General features: G+C 52.7%; 1 protein-coding gene across 2 annotated transcripts in view; it reads right to left on the minus strand.

Annotated features, from left to right (window-relative positions):
• Positions 1-16,806, minus strand: part of LINGO1 (leucine rich repeat and Ig domain containing 1) — a 153,782-nt gene that overhangs the window by 112,913 nt on the left and 24,063 nt on the right. The window contains exon 1 of one of the 2 annotated variants that reach the window (XM_019293568.2): positions 13,078-13,192. The exons of the other annotated variant lie outside the window; for it this stretch is intronic. The gene's annotated coding sequence lies outside the window, so the exon portion shown is untranslated. Of the gene's footprint in view, positions 1-13,077; positions 13,193-16,806 lie in introns of those variants that run through there. 2 annotated transcript variants of the gene reach the window in all.

Below are 16,806 nucleotides of genomic sequence, written 5' to 3' on the forward strand. Positions count from 1 at the left end.
AGCAGCCTCGCACCCCTAACGCAAATCTCCTCTCAGCCTTGGCAGTGGTGGGGCTGCCGGCACAGGGGGAGGGATGCTCACTGCTAGGGGAGGCAGCCAGGGCAGTCTTTCCCTCCCACACCCCTTGTCTCCATTTAATATCTCCTCTCTCCCTGCACAGCACCTTCTACCTCCTTCCTGCTCCTGTTCTTTGGGCAGGTTCTGGGGCCAAAGGCATGCTTTCCAGCTTTTTTCTTAAAAAGCCCCTAAAACCTAATTCATTGCAAAGCAACCACTGCATGTCTGTGTCTGACACAAAAGGGACTTGGGGATTTATGTTAGTGGCGGCACCAAGGGGAATCCGCGGCTGGATCAGCAGCAGCAGGAAGGCTGGCAGCCACAGGAATTGCCAGCATGGCTGCTGTTGTAGCCCTGGGGAGCCACCCCCTGAGCAGCACAGCTCTGCAGGGATGCACGGATACAGTGCCAAGTCCAAAGGATGCTTCCCATCCCAGTCAGGAGCATGACGAGCACTCCTTGCCTTGAGAGCGTCAGAAGCCAAGAAGGGAACTACGCCTCATCCTGTACCACACCAGCACCAGGAAAGCCGAGTTGGGCTGAGCCTGGGGGAAGTGGCAGCACACTGAGGAGAGCCTGGCTGCTCTGGGCAGGTTCAGGCCAAGCAAGAGCACCCCCAGACTCCCCAAGAGTGAAGATGGGGGGCTCTGCCACTGTGTGCAGCTCCCTCGGAACCTTGGAGGGGATGAGTTGACCAAACCTGACAGTGCTGCCCCAGCGCAGCGCAACCCAGTCTGCAGGAGCCCAATAGGACCCTCCTGAGATGGCAGTGGGACACTGAACATTGCTCCAGCTGAACACTCGAGCCCAGCACTCCACTTCTTTCCTGAGGAGATGCCACCCTGCAACACTCTCTTTTCCCACCCTCCCACAAGGACACTCATCTTTTCCAGCTGAGCTGAGGAACAAACAAATCATCACCCACTCCAAGTAGGTGGGCTGGCAACAGCCAAGGAGAAGATGCTTTGTGTTTGGCGATGGTCCACGGAGCTAAGTCAGCAAAGCCAGATGATAGGCAGTGAAGCCACCCTTTCCAATAACAGCACTGTGACACGCGGATCCATTCCTGCTCCAGAGGTCTCCAAGGGCTTAGTGTGAACTTCATAAGGCCCCTGTTTCCAGCACACAGGAATGCTGCTTGCAAAGCTAATAATCTTCTGAGGTGCCTTCATTAGTCTTAAAGCACTCTGCTTCTGGCCTCCTGCATCCCCATCGGAGGCCCTGGGCCACATCCTGCTCTTGTGTACCGCAGTATAAATGTGTGTATCCACACCTGAAATCACATTATGGATATTTCACTGGTGTCCAAACATGCTCTTGGAGGCTCAGAAGAGCACCACTCCTTTCATTTCCAAGGTGACAACAAGCCTGCAAGACCCCCAGCCCACCTTATGGATGTAACCTGGGCCTGACACAGTTCCTTCTCCAACTCCACTTTTTAGCTCCAGCAATCTGCAGAAATCCCTCCTCTCCTGAGCTCAACATGAGGCATTTCAACTACTGAGCCTCAAAATCAGATGCAGCACCTTTTACGTACACATCCCTGCGTGCCACAGACCAAGAGGCAAACACTGAAATACACCTTAATCCTTGCTTGCAGAAGCGCCTCTTTCCAGAGCAGCAAATTATTTTATTATAGGAAAAGTCCAACCAGGGATCACACTGAAAGCCCTTGCAAGCCATGTGCAAATAACCACACATTAACAGCCAGGCAGGCAGCAGAACAGGGCAGAGCAATGCGGGCTTCATGTGGAAACACCAGCTCTGCCCAAGGCGTGGCCGGCACTGGGCTTTCCATGGGTAATCCTGAGCCCCCCATTCTCCTTCCTGCTACCCAGCACCTGCCAGTGGGGTCCCTTTATATTTTACTTTGCTCTGGGGCTGCTCACAGGGCTGTTCATGGGGGCAGCTCTCTCTAATCCAGCCCTGAGAGTCCACACTCCTCTGCACCAATGTGGGAGCATCAAAAGCTTCCACAGGTTTCAACATAAGAGACCCACAAGTGTTTTAGCTTGGCCAAACCAGATTTTTCCCAGGAAATGAAGTTTTGATGGACATTTTCCAGCCAGCTAGAAAGGCATACAGTGCCTGCCAGCACTTGCACTGCTTGGGTGTTCCCCAAGGGTCTGGACCAGGCCTGGCACAAGTGTAAAGCAGCATCTACCCTGGCTGGCAGGAGACTGGCTGCAAACCTGGCAGCTCAGCCTTACAAAGCTAGGCCAGACATGGGGTTTCCATGCTCCATAGCTCCCAGCCCTGCCACATTGCTCACTCGGGATGTAAGATGGCAGGAAGGCACGACAGCCCCAGATGAACCCAGCTCTCCCACCACCACTGGGCTTGGATGTGGTGCTGATTAGAGGGATTAAAAACCAGTTCAGCAGCAGGCAGCAGGAGGGATGTGCTGGCAAGGCCCAGGCTTGCCAGCCTGTGGGATGCCATGGGAGATCTTGAAAGGAAAGAAAGATCTGAGCAGGCATCGCTGCCCGGCTCCCTCACTAACAAGGGACAGGAACAACCCGCAGTTCGCAAAGAGCTCCCAGATGAAAGCAGCTCCATCCCCAGGATCCTGTTATTATTTCACAGATATTTCTCACATACCTTTTCTTTATTGTTATTTTTCTAAAGTTGCTCATTGCTCTAGATAAATGGGGCCCCTGTGGCTGCAAGGCAGTGGGTGGCAGGAAAGGCAAGGCAGCTCTAGGGGGCTGCCCATGGCACTGGCAGGGCCAGACACTGCCCAAACACACAAACTCCACCTAGGGATGCCAAAATGTACCATCAGCAGGTATTTGGCAGCAAATACCCTGCACAGGACTCCAGCCCACCTCCCCAGCCTCTTCTGCTCCTCACCAGCAGGATGGGCTTTGCAATGGCTGGTTTCTCTGGGAATTGCCAAGAAATCCCAGTGTGAAAAGCATTAGCAAAGAGCAAACTGTTGTGACCCAGCCTTTACCTCTGCCTCCGGGCAGGATTGCCATAAGACAATCTGAAATCCAGGCTAAGGAGATCCTGCCTAGTCTGCCCCAAATCTGGCAGTAAACACAAAATTCCCCCTCCTTGAAAAGCTAGAGCTACTAAATGGCAGCCAGGCACAGCTCCATCTTTGCAAAGCAGCTCTGAGCAGGACAGCCTCAGCCAGGGTCACTGGGCAGAGGGACCATGCAGGGATGGGTTGTCCTCCTGCTCTAAGCTGGGCACGTAGCCTGGCCCTTGGTCTCTCTCAAACCCTGACTGAGCTTTTGCAGGGTTAGCATGATGGTTGAGTGACAAGAGAAGACTGAAAGGGGGAAAGGATTAAAAATAGATTCCAGTTTTGTTTCAAATAATGTAAAATAAAAGGTCCTGCAGCAACTATTGCAGAACCAAAAAGCATGCCTGCATCTCAGGCCGCGAGGCAGCTCAACAGCAGATGTATTTTTCATTAAAAGACTATTTAATATTGCAGGTTCCTGCTGAAGACCTGCTTTCTTGGCTCTGGCTGATTGCCGGGGAGACACTTCATCCCCCTCCCTTGCCTGGAGGAGCAGGGATTCGCTCCCACAGCCCCAAGCAGCCCCTTCTGCACATCTCCCTGCCTTGACATCCCCAGGAGCATCCCTGTCCCCCATCAGCATCCCCATGCACACACCCAGCACTAGCAAAGAGCCCCACATCCAGGACATACCCCATGGATCATACCATCAACCTGGCAAGCAAAGGTAAGTAAGAAACAAATTATCAGGCATTTTTAAAAAAGAGAAATGAAGGGCAAGAGCAATCCCAACTGCACAAGCCCAAGGACTGGTGGTAAAGGGAACTCCTTTCCCCCTAATGAGAGAAAACTACACTTTGTTAACTCAAACTTTCTCATTTATCACCTTTGCACTGCCTCTGTCTGCCTCATGGCTGTCAGGCCATGATAATGTACGAAAAACAGTCATTTATCCCTCAAAATCTCACTCAGTACAGACACACTGTGCTGTGGGAATGGATTTACCCCATGCCCAGTTCAGCTCCCAGCCCAAGAAGGCTAATTTAGATGTTTAACCAAACCTTTTCTCTTTTGTCCTCATTCTATTTATTTTAAAGCCAGCAGGTGCTGGGCTCAGCATTTGGAAGCAACAAGCAGCTGCAGGCAGAACACTGAGTGAAAGCTTCTCCTCTCCTGCCTGCTTCTGTGCCTGTGACTCTCCCCTTGGGTACCCACCCTGGGTGCTGGCATCCCAGGGGGCTGCACTGGAGCACCTGGTCCTGCTTGTGGTATTTTTTGGGCTCTGAAAAGCAGCACAGGAGCCACCAACACATGGGGGCATCTTAGCAGTGGGGGCTCAACACAGGCAATGACCTCTCTTGGTCCCCCTCGGGTTGGCTTTGGTGTCCCCTTATTTCCCAAACACGCTGTATTTGGTTGGAATCATATGCAAAGTGCTGGCTCTGCCTCCCACGCAGCTGTTGATTGTGCAGCAGGGCTCTGTTTGTTCAAGATTTGCAAGAGGGGAGGAGGGAGCAGCAGGCAGCTCTGCGAGGGGGGTACATGGCTAGATCCTGCCATTTTTAAAAATTAAAGAAATTGCCATCAATTAATTCTTAATTAATTAACAGAGGCTTCAACACTGTGAGATGCAGAATGCAGAGGAGAAGAAAAAAAGCAAAACTCCCTGGCTGCTGGACACATTTCTTCTGGTAATAAAGCTTTCTAGGAGATTAAAAAATTCATGTTCAGATGAGTTTGGAAGAGGCATGCAGAGCTGGCCGGAGCCCTGGTGGCGCCATCCCCACGGGTGCTGCCATGGGTGCAGCCCCTGGTCCTGGTCCTCCAGCCCAGCCCATCCCTCTCACAGGGACATTGCCTTCGATCAAAGGAGCCGCCCACAAGAGTCCCCAGGGCTTGCCGGCTTGCTGGGAGAGGAAATATCAAATCTGTCTGGAAATCAAACAGCAGAGTCAGAACAGAGGGAAGAAAAGAAAAAAACACAGGAAACGAAACCTAAACTGACACCCTTTGTAATTGAAAACACTCAATGCGGAGAATCATCGCTCGGGGGACAACACGCTTTCTGCAGAGGAAATCCAAAGTGACTCCGACCCCAGAGCAGCTTCCCCAGACACCGCTGGCCATCAGAGAGGGCCTGGGATGAGCAGTCGCTGCTCTCAGCTGCAGGTTTCTGGCGATAAGCTCTGAGCAGGCAGATGCCACTGTGTGTGAGATTAAAATCCTGTTTGCTGGGGGTGAGAAGCTCGTGCCAGGAGGAACAGAGCAGTCAGCCCATGGGCTCTCCCACCACCAGCAGTGGTAGGCAAACACCTCCCTGGGGATAAAGAGCCTGGCCACTGGAAGAAATCTTCCACAGGGATACCAAAAAAGCTCTAAGCTTTAAGATGCTGTCCTCTCTGCCACCCAGCTGGCAGCAATGAGCAACGAGCCAGGGAACCTTGCTGTTAGCCCAGAGGTTCCAGCAAACCAGCAAAGTACAGAGGAAAACTGGCCAAAAACCCCTGAGGATGCAGATTCCATGGCTCACTAATACCTCATTTGAAGGAGTTATATTATCCCGAACTTTAATGAAAGCCATGTAAGATAATAATAATAATAATAATAATAATAATAATAGGTGTTCAAATTGAAAATGGGATGCCATTTCTCTGCTCATTGCTGCTGTGATCTCTTGGTGATCTCCAAGTGGAAGCCATACTTTAAAAATATTCATGTGTGCCAGGCACTGTGGAAGCAAGACCTCTGGCAATTTGCCACAAAAACCCATACAGGAACTGGAAATCACAGGCAACAGAGTGTGTTTGCAGTCCTACTGGGAAGGCCAAGGCAGGTAGAAACAGGAAGCGAGGAAGGAGGGGACAGGGCACATGCTGGATGCTCACGTTCCCTACCCCAGTCTGACCAGTCTGGGGCAGGCACCTCCAGAGCAGAGCACACGGGGCACCAACAGGCACTTCACGAAGGCTTCTCAAGCCCACAAGGAAAAGCATGGGAGCTTTCACATGTGACATGAGACCTTCCACCCTGGCCTGCTCACAGCAGGCAGCTGGAGGGTTTGCTGCGAGGCTGGACCCAAGCACAAGGAGATGGCTGCAAGAGAAGGATTCGCAGCCACCATCCCCAAAGCCACCCTTGCTGCCCCCACGGCTCCATCCCCACCCTCCCAGAGCCACCACCACGGCATGGGCAAGCATGGGAGATGCTCTGCGGGCAGGCAGCCATGGGAGCTGGCGCTCATCCTCCCTACCCAGCTCCGTCCCAAGCAAGACAGTGGAATTAAGCGCAAGTTATAATTAAGACTGGATGTTTGAAGAGAAACATAATCTCCGTTCCGTGGGATTCGCCGGCACAACAGTAATTAACGTCTCATTAACATTCGCCTAATTAAGCAGTTTATGAAAGGGGATAGATTTGCATACTGCTCCACTTCAGCTTCAGTGCATCCAGTTACATCCAGGCACCAGAGTTAACCCTTCCAGGGAGCTTCCAACCAAATTCCCAACCCTGCAAGGCTTCCCAGCCTCTCCCTGTGAGGACACAAGCTGCTGTCACTGCACACCTCACTGCACAGTGCTACCCAAAACCTGGTAGAACATCTCTCCATCACCTCTTTTCTAGGCAAATACCTCCGCTCTATTACCTCTTTTCCAGACAAAACCATCCTAAGCCTCTCCAACTTTCTGCATTGGTTAGCTGTTTTTAAATCCCTCAACTGGTTTCAATGCTTTCCCCCACATCCTCAACACACTCATCAGGAAGCAAAGAAGAGCTGTAAAGAGTTTTTGAAGCTGGGGAGAAATGTCTCCTAGAACATTTCATGCTATACTCATTCCCAAATGTTCTTTAATGTTTAAAAACTATGACTTCAAGATTAAAGAGATGCTCCAAATTCTGAACACCAGTTTAAAAGCAGGATGCAACAGGAGCTTCCAAAGGGGTTTTCCCATAGGGAATATGCTCCCTCTCTTTTGAGAGTCCACCTGTCATTGAAAGGAAAGGCAAACCAGCAAAAGCAGTGACAACACCCATATGATGCCCTGTCCCTCTTGGGGACAGCAGGACACCATTCCCAGATGGATCCTGGAGCAGCCCATCAAATAAGATGCATCACACACGCATCCCCTTAGCAATAAGTCACTTGAACTGCTGGACATAACATTTTCCGCTGCTAATGCTGGCTTTCTCTTCTGGTGTTGGATTAGTAAAGCTGCTGCATCCATCACACGCTTAAAAAGACCATGTGCAAACCTGCCTCCCCCCGGGGCATCTCCTGGGGGGCGAAAAATGAGCTCCCTAGTTAGTGGTTAATGCTTGGAGACGAGATGCAGCTTTGCAGCAAATACAGTGGGAAAGAAAAATTCATGACACAGCCTTTCATTGAAAATCAATAAAGCCCAGACCTGCCTGTGATGTACACACTCAATTTATTCCTCACTCAGCTCACTGCGTCTTCACCACCAGCCCTCTCAGATCTGTCAGGTCCTTGCCGGAGGACACAGTGTCCCTGCCCAGGTCATGGCACTGGTGTCACCAGAGCCACGTTAGTGTGGGGTTGTCACCTCCCTGAGCCTGGCAGTCCCACACCCCCAGCTGCAGAAGCCATCCTTCTGTGGCTGTGATCCAGCCCCACAGCATCCCTCCCCACAAAGTGTCTGGGAGAGACAGCCCAGATGTGTCCAGTGGCAAAGGCAATTCCAAAGTTTCCTTCCATCTCCGAACGGGTTCCTAGAGCTACAGCAAAGTGCTGTGCCAGGGAGACACTCTGGATTTGCACTTGGAATACCTCAGTCTTGAAAACACATCTTAATTTTTCCCTGTCCCCAGCAGCCAAGAAACCTTCCTGGAAGTAATGATGGAACGAGCCATCCTCCTGAGCCAAATCTAGGACATCCTCCAGTCCTGCCTGAGCCCTATCCATAGGAACCCCATCATTCGTCCTGTCCTGTTCCCCCTTTCCCTCTGAGGGTGGCTTTGAAAGCCCTGTGAGACACCCAACATCCCTGCAGATTTAGGCATTAGCCTCTGCCTTTAACCATTTTTTCTTCCTCCCCAAATCTCCCTGACAATGCAGAAAACAGTCCCAGAAAGGATGGGGGGGGGAGTGGGGGGAGGTGTGTCCCTGACCTTTGCCCACCCCCAGCTAGTGGGAGACCCCAAAATTCTGGGAAGATAGAGAAACGGCTGCTCCTCTCTGATGCTGGGGTTGCATCCTACATCCCTCCTGCAGCCAAATCCTCACTGGAGACAGGAGAGCAGCTGAGGGATGCAGGCAGGAGAAATGCAGCACAGCATCCCCTCCCTCCCGCTCTGTCCTCCCTCCAGCTCTGCCTCTCCTCTTGCACAGATCCCACACTGCCACCCTCACCCAGAGCCACCACAGCAGCACCAAAGAGCCGCCCAAACATCGGGGTGAGGGGCTGATGCCAACGCAGCCCCACAGCGGCTGCCTTCAGTGCAGGGCTGGCTGTGCCCAGCTGTGAGCAGAGAGCTGAGGGGGGACCTGGGGAGAGCTGGGTGTCCCGCTGTGCTGGGGGCTCGTGCCGGGCTCTGCAGCATAGCCTGACCTACTTTCTCAGGCGGTACAGTCACACCAGCCGCAGCAGCAGCGCGGGGTTTCTTTTCTCCTCTACCACATACAGATGTCTTCTTACAAACTGGCAGTGGGATCACAGCGGGGTCCCCTCTGTGCCACCACCTCGAAGCACTGACTGTCCCCTCCCTCACCTCCAGCCAGTCTTGCTGCCTTTGAATGGGTGCCCTCCTTTCCCTTCCCTTTCCCAAAAAATTCACGGCACATCTCAGCCAAGAGGAGGATTTATTGATCGTCTTATCTGTGTCTAATCCCAGCCAGAGTGCCACGATAAACGAAGCTGGCTAAATAAAATGCCTTCCTGCAAGGTCTCTCTGTCGAGAGCAGCTTGCTGCTAGCAGGGTGCAAAGTGGGGAGCAGCTCCCAGGGTCCCCAGACCCACCTGTACAGGGAAGAGCAGCCCATGACGGCAAATGCCTTGAAAGAAGGAGTAATGTGCTATGAACACCCATCCAAAGCTGAGGAGAGGGATGGGGCACAAACCAAACCCCAACTACTCCATCTAATCGATGGTAAGCAGTTTAAATGCTCTTTCACTGCAGTTCAGGGAGCCCTAATTCCAGGCATGACCTGAATCTCTTTAAAAAGAGAAGGGAGAGGAGGCAGGCAGGCCAGGAGTGGGGAAAGCCAGAAATGCCAAGGATGCTAATTTGTCCCCGTTTCCTCTCTGCAGAACAGCATCTGGGAGAAAAAGCACCTGCTAAAGAGAACGGATCCCCGTGGAGCAGAGATCCGGAGGTGCATGCTCGCAGCTCCCTATTACCCAGCCTGGACTGGAAATGCTTGACGCAAGAGCAGGATGACGGATGCTTCTGTCTTTGTGAGAGCAACCTGGGGTGCCGACAAGCACTGACAAAGCAGCCCACCCCAGCACAAGGAGGGAGCAGGGGAGCTCAGCCCAAATGCGGCGTGGCCGTAACCAGGTCAGCTGGTGAGCCTGCTGGGAAGCGCGGGCTATAAAAAGCACGGGTGAGATGCTGGGATCATCCCTGAGCAGCAAGGAAGAGGTGAGGATGGCCCTGCCCTCTAAGTGAGCAGTGCCAGGGTGGTGATGGGCTGCAGAGGATGGCACCAGCCACACAGGACCATGGGCAAGCACCCTTCGCCCTGAGATTTCCAAAGTAATGATCCGTGAGACAGCACTAAGAGTTACTGCTGGTTTTCCAGAGGGAGATGGGGTGTGGAGGAAGGGGGACTGAGGCTGCCAATAAGGCACGGCTGGCAGATGGAGAGACGCGGTTTGGCACCTCCAGCCCTGACTGAGGAGGCAGAGGAGGAATTGCCATCCTCTGCATCCTGCTGGGCTTGGTACCAAGTGGTTGTCCTCCTTAGCAGGGAGATGCCATGGGGAGCACCAGCCTGGGACCCCACTCTACAAGGAAGCACCAGCCTGGGACCCCACTCTGCATGGAAGCAGACATCCTGGGTGCACTGGAATGGGGACAAATCCACTGACCAGACAAGCCTGTCATCTCAGCCTATTCCTGGACACAGCACATGCATGTGGCCAAAAGCTTTCCCCTAGCTCAGCACGGCCCCAAATCCCCTATAGACAGTGCACAGAGGCAGGGCTGGCTACACTGGGCTTTCATCTCAAGCTGCTCCCACCCTGCTTCTCTCCTGCCACCCAGTGTCATGACGTCCCCTCTTCTCTCCCAAGGAGAATCACAAATCTGCCTGCAATCCCTCCTTGGAGGCCTGAGCTTTGCTAAACGCTCCGCCAAGCACCACAGACCAAAGGGTTAATGGGTGATAAGGGGGAAAGGCTGCGATGGCTGTTCCCCGCTCCCCACTCCGTGTCCCCCTGCAATAGGACCTGTATGGGCAGCAGTCACTGCAGCCCTGCCCCCCAGCCCCCATTTCGGCAGAGCCTGGCAGGGCACGCAGGGAGCTGTCAGGCCCTATCATGACTCACATCGTCATTTCTCCCTTTGAGCCAGGAAAAAAAGACATAATAAAAAAATCAGGCAAACGTTTGAAAAACTGGAGATAAACAGAGGAGAGACGAGATGGAGGAAGCTAATGAGGTCCCTGGCCCCGATGAGAGGTGCGAGGAGAGCACAGATGCTCCTTGGCCGGCAGCGATCCCACCCGTCGGGCACAAGGAGCACACAAGGGACAGCAGTTCCCGGCACAGCCCTGGCACCACTGGCGGGGACCTGCGGGCAGCTCCAGGGAGCCGTCTCCAGGGCAGTGGAGCAGCCGGCCTTGGGGCCAGGACCCCCGGCAGCCCCCAGGCAGTGTCTGCACAGCCACACAGCACAGGGATGGTAGGATACCCTGGCCCAATGGAAACCTCACCGAGCTGCAATGAGCAGACTGGGGGCACTCCCAGATTTATTTTTCTCCCCCTGCTCTATGAAACACCCTTGAGCTTATAAATACTCAGTTGGGAGGAAGCCAGAACCCCGAGCCTGTTCCCATGCAGACCCCCAGCTTCCCTACGACTTAGCCACCCCCTGCCCTAGGGACTAAAAAAGGAGAAAAGCCAAAAAATCTTGATTCTTATAGCTAAAATCAAATATGTCATCTCAGTAACGAATTGGCCTGCCTGCCTGGCAGAAATTGCTCTGTTAAAATATATATCCATATTATTCTTTTTGAGTTGCCTTTCCCAAATCTGTTCAAAAATGGGGAAGTTTTCAAGTCCCCGTGGACAGGAAGTCTTTCTGCTCCCTTCCCAGCACCTAGCAAGGTAATTATCTGCCAGGAGCCCCGGGCTGTGCCATGGCTGGTTATACTGCTAATTAGCAGGAACAAGCCAGTCCCCCGGGGCACCCCAGGTCCATCCCTATCCCACTCTGCCTTCCTCCTCCTCGCCCTGGGAGGCACAGCACAGCATCTTGTGTTTAACACCGGGAGGGCCTTGTACTCCTCCCCTGGATGCCAGAGGTGCAAAGGTACTCCTGCCCACCCAATGGACAAGGGACAGAAGGACCCCAGGAACTTATCCACTGCCAAGAGGATGCTCCTTGCCATGAGGCAACCAGGCGGATGAGGACACCATGGAGAGCACTACTTCTGCTGGTACCAAGAGACTTACAGAGTGCGTAACTTAGGGTCTGTTTCAGCCTCTTCTGGAGGGATACTTAGGAAGTGGAGGCTTCCCAAGAAGTCTTCTCTTCCCAAAATGAAAGGAAAAATACTCTGATCTTGGAGGCATTTAAATCTCCCCCCGTGGACTTTTCTAGCTCTCGCTCCTCACAAGTTTCCCCGTCTCCTCACCAGGCAAAAGGCACATTCAAATAAGCCAGAAGCTTTGCCAGGAGAAGGGCAGAGCATGAGCTGCCAGCTGCCAGAGTGAGTGTCTGCCGAGCGGCACGGGAGGCAGGAGCGGCACAGGAGGCACACGGGAGGCAGGAGCAGCACAGGAGGCACCCAAGGGGAGTGCTGGCAAGATGCCCCTCGTGCACGTGATGCGTCGGGAGGAGCATCCCCCAGTGCCTGGCCCAGCGAGATGGGAGGGAGCCATCAGAGCCCAGCCACCCTACCAGGATGGCTTCAGGCTGCCAGGATGCCTCGCCATCATCCTCCTCATCAGCAGCGCCAATGGGATCTCAATGGAACACGCGGATGGGTGCGCTCCCCACCCTTGGATCACAGAGCGCACACCAGATCGGTGATCTGAGCAATGTGGACGGCAGCTTGGGCTCTCCAGATTTACACCCATCCCTTCCTGATGCTTCAGTGCAAGACGTCCGAGGCCCCACGCCACCAGGAGCAGGGACCTTGGATCTTAAGGGAGCAGCAACAGCAAGAACTGGGGCTGTTCTCAGCACGTAAGCTGGTCACCCAGCACCGAAACCTCCCAACCTCCACAGCCTGAAGCTACATATCAAAAGCTACACCAGGACTCAGAAAGGAGCTCCAGATCATCACTTCAGGGGATCCAAGACTCTGCTGGACCACACACACAGGTTGTCCGCCATCCCCCAGAGGTTCCCTGCTCAGGCTGGATATCCCACCCTGCCCCAGGTAGGGGTGAAATAGCCCTCAGCCAGCCAGTGCAAGCTCAGAGCTTGCATGTTCCCAACGTCAATCCCTGCCCCCTGCCTGCTCGTTTCATCTTCCCCAGGAGATGCAGAAAGGGATGAGGCTGGTCCTGCATACCAAGGCTGCCCCACAGAAAGAAAGCAGTGGGGTATCTCCTGCTATTAATGGGCAGGATCCCAGGCAGCCCCTGGAAACACCAAAGGCAAGGATGAGCACAGGACTCATTCCCATCACAAGGAAGACAGGATTACCCCCCCACTAAACCCCCCCTCTTACTGCAAGGCTCTGGGGCCCCCAAATGTGTGGAGCTCCTCAAAGGCTGCACCACCCCGGATGGACAGGAGGAACAGGCACTCACCCGGGTGCCGTTCCTGGGTAACTCAAGCTCCTCTTCCCATTCCCCCCACTCAACCAAGAGCGAGACCAGCTTGCAAGCCAGCACCCGCTGCTCCACGCTCACCTGTGCTCTGCCCCTCCGGAGAGCGGCTTGGAGCTGCTCAGCCTTTGCAACAAACTCCCTTCCGCAGCAAGACATCAGCCTTTGGGTGCTGCCTGCCCCTTCCACGCGCTGGCTGCTCTGCCTGCCTTGGGGATTTTTTTCCTTTTTTCCCTTCCACCCTGTAGCGTTTTGAACGTGCAGATGCCCCAGCTTCTTAAAATTCAGCCTGGGGGCGTGGGAAGTGTTTTGGAACATGCCCAAGCTGTCTGCTCCGTGCGTGCGCGCTGCTAAAAACGATCCACGTACTGCCCCCATCTCCTGCACTGCTTGTCAGCGCCGCCGTGCCTTTCCAAAGATAAGCAAGCTTACACACGCAGCCCAGGAGCAAAGCCCTGGGACCAATCCTGTTGGGGCAGGGGGAAACTTCTCTGCTCAGGCACCAGGCAAACTTTCCATGTAGCACTGGACAAGGAGCAGAGTGCCAGCTCTAGTGGAAGGTGTCCCTGCCCATGCTAGGGGGGTGAAATGAGATGATCTTTAAGGTCCCTTCCAACACAAACCATTCCATGATTCTATGATGGACAACCCTGGGAACAATGCCCTTGAGCCAGTGCTACCTCCAACCCCTCTGCATCACAGTGAGGCTGGAGCACCACTGCTGTCACAGGGAGAACACATGAAAAAAGCCCAATTTGCTTGCTGTTGAAGGATGCAGCAGCAGGGGAACATGGCCACCCCCATTACCATGGGGTAATGTCATGGGCTGCACTATGAACATGTTTAGGACACCCAGCTCGGCAGCCCTGCCTGACAGCTGAGCATCCGTGTGGTAGCACGGTCCAAGGGAGCGTAACGCATCTCCTCCCCAGCAATTCCCAAGGGCTCCACCAACAAATAATCGAGCTACAGAGATTTGACAAATTAACCTGTAAAACACTGCTGGCAAAGCCCAGCTTGTCTGAGACACCAGCAGGCAGCTCTCAGTGGGGCATCCAACCAAGGTAACGGAGCAAGGCCAACACACACCAATTCAGAGCCTGGCTCCAGCCACCACCATGCTAAAAAAAAAAAGGGGATATATATATATATCTCCCAACCACTAAGGTTGGGATTTGGTCAGAGGAGATGGGCTGAGCCCTCCTGCCACATGTACAGTGTACAATGAAGGCTCTAGGTCCCCAAGGGAAAAGGACAGCAGGGCCAGCTCCAGCCCAACAGCCTGGCTCTGGATTCAAACACAAGCTGCTCAAAATCAGTGACAAGGTTGCTTTTTATTTTGCTGTTAAATCCCTCTGGCAATCTGGCCTTCAAGTGCTCATCAATCCATTCAGGGTCGTCTCCCACCCCACCACATCACCACTCTGCAAATTTGAGTGAAATTGATATTTTCCTATCAGAAACATGGAATTTCAAACACACAGAACACTGGATTTGAAAGCTGACTTTTGTTGGGAAGGTGCCTGTCTCTTTGTTCACAAAAGGGCTCATTTTTCCTGGAAAAGGGCCCAGATTTTGAGTGAAAGATCAATAACATGCAGAAAACGGGTCCTTTTATTTAATTTTGCCATGATACCAGAAAGAAAAGAAAGAATCCAATGCTGAGACTGAATGACTTCAAAATATTTTGCATTTGTTTACCCCAGTGTGACGCTGGAGCATCTACTCAAAGGAGCTCAATGGGAAGGATGCAGCCTTTGGGGCACCCCTAGAGCGTCCGTTTATCACCTGCTGGTACCCCACCAGGGACAGCATCCCTGGCACTGCTCCAGTCCAACCCCAGCCCTTTTTTGGGGGTATTGTTAGAGATTTAATTGCTGCTTCCTCTCCCCTGCCCTGTCCAAGGAGCTGTCTCACCAAAATGCTCAAGGATGACCTTCTGCCTACAGTAATCATAAGGAAGGGTGAATCAAACTTTAACTACAATTACAGCCAGGGTGGGGGGAATAAAGGAAAAAAAATGCATCATGAAGACACAGTATTCAAGATGCCGTGCAACAGTCATGACATGCTGCATCCTCCCCATCCATATGGGGGAAAACTAACACTTTGGCAAATTTATGAGGATGTGTGAAAGTGATTATATTCCTGAAAATATCTCAAGTGGAACGGCCTACCTGGCATATTTTGTTAGTCATGAAACACGCTCCCTCCACCGACTGTAGTTTGTGGCTTTCCATCTGCTTAAATACTTTAAATACCAAAACTTTCTCCTTTTTTTTTTTCCCCAAGCTGAAATAGCACGCCAGCAGCAGAGTGCTGACTCAGGGGCGCGGGACGAGGACATGCTCACCACCAGCAAAGGGATGCAGAAGATGCCACACCACAAGGGCAGGCGAGCAGAGGATTCACCGCGTGAGTGGTAAATCCTGCCCCTGGCCAAGAAATGCAAGAGGTCAGCTTGTGTTAATTAATTAACTGAATTAATTGAATTAGTGTCCAGCAAGGGAGCACCAAGTGCAAATCAAAAGAATATTATTTTGGGTCAAGTGTGGACATGAAAGGGAAAAGGTTAAAGGGAAGAAATAGCACTGTCTGGCTGTTTCAATTTCATCTGGCCAGGAAAAAAACTGTAACAGTTGTAAAGGTTACAGGTCAGTGCTGCCAAGCCCAGATTTTAGCAAGATGGGGTTTATGGGCACTTGTTCCAGGGCAGTCAGCACCCTGATCCCCCCTAGTTCCTGCTTTCATGGGGAGTGATGCTCCTTTTGTCCTGGGGGAGCTGGAGAAAAGGCTCCAAGGCATCAAGGGGATCTGAGGCTGCTTCTCTCCTGCCCTCTCCTGCTCTTTAGTTAAGAGTTTCTATTTCAAAGCCCTGGCTGGAGTTTCTCTGGCTGCAGTGGCTGCAAGTGGGGTGGGCATGCACAGGGATGCAGCCAGACCTCAGCACTGGTGCAAAGAAAACCCAGCCAAGATTCCCAATGTCAAAGGAGATGGCCAAGGGGCAGCCACAGCAGCAGAGAAACATCCCCCAAACCATTTGGATGCAAGCCCATTCCCACCAGGGAGGTATCCTTAGATGTGCTTGAGGGTAGTGAGGCCCTGGCACAGGGTGCCCAGAGCAGCTGTGGCTGCCCCATCCCTGAAGTGTCCAAGGCCAGGCTGGACAGGGCTTGGAGTGACCTGGTCCAGTCAAAGGTGTCCCTGCCATGGCAGGAGGTGGGACTAGATGAGCTTTGAGGTCCCTTCCAACCCAAACTGATTCTATGATTCTGTTATCGGGTACCCTAGGAAAACTTGGAATACCAACACCATGATTTATCCACGAAGGGATCATTTTGAGTCATCGAAGCAGCTATCTACTGGTTGAATGAGGCAATGGCAATTGTGCCCCTCAAAGCAACAGTGAACAGTACTCACAGCGTCACTACAGTGCAACTACTCTTTGCCTGATTATGGAGAATGATCAAAGTATGGGAGCATCCCGGCTGAATCACCTCCTCCCCAGGGCGTGCAGGCTGCCCAAGAGAAACCCCAGCTACAGATACACATAAAGTGGAGCAGAGACCAGTGGAATATGATGAACATTTTCCCAAATGGCAGTGCAAAGCTGAATATTAGGTGATTTGTGGCAGATTTCCTCCGAGAGAAAATCTCTCCTACCATGGTGGTATGTTTTCACAGCTCATTTGGCTTTTCATTTGCTGAACGGCTTTGTGCTGTTCTCCCTTGCAGGACAAGGCCTCATCATTTGTGTTTTCTAACGGGGTTTTTTTTTTTTCTCCTAGGAGAAAACCATCTCTCCTTCTGCTC

The sequence above is a fragment of the Corvus cornix genome, chromosome 10 (genome assembly GCF_000738735.6).
Source record: "Corvus cornix cornix isolate S_Up_H32 chromosome 10, ASM73873v5, whole genome shotgun sequence".
NCBI classification, from domain to species: domain Eukaryota; kingdom Metazoa; phylum Chordata; class Aves; order Passeriformes; family Corvidae; genus Corvus; species Corvus cornix.